The following is a 389-nucleotide window of genomic DNA, read 5'->3' on the forward strand; positions in this document are numbered from 1 at the left end:
CCATCCTTTGGAAATGACGCCTGATGCATTTTACCAAGAATACACCCCACATACATGTCTAGTAGGGGTCTCAAGAGTTGGCAACTCAGACACCATATCATGCCTTTGAAGGCATAACAAACTGCCATAATTTAGATGGCCTAATCGTGCATGCCATAATTCTCCATCACTTATAGCACGAGTAGAGACTGAGCAAGCATCATGCTGCAACTTCTCAAATACACCCATCTTATATAGGCCATGAAACAAGGTACCTGAGGTAATGATAGAATAACCATCATTTCTATCCTGAATTGTATATTTGTAATCCACAAATTTCAACGTCAAGAATGACAAGGCTAAGCCTGAAACTGACAACAAGTTCTTCTTAATGCCTGGCACATATAAAA

This window comes from Cibotium barometz, chromosome 8, assembly GCF_041138505.1.
Source record: "Cibotium barometz isolate CiBa-2024 chromosome 8, ASM4113850v1, whole genome shotgun sequence".
Taxonomy (NCBI): Eukaryota; Viridiplantae; Streptophyta; class Polypodiopsida; order Cyatheales; family Cibotiaceae; genus Cibotium; species Cibotium barometz.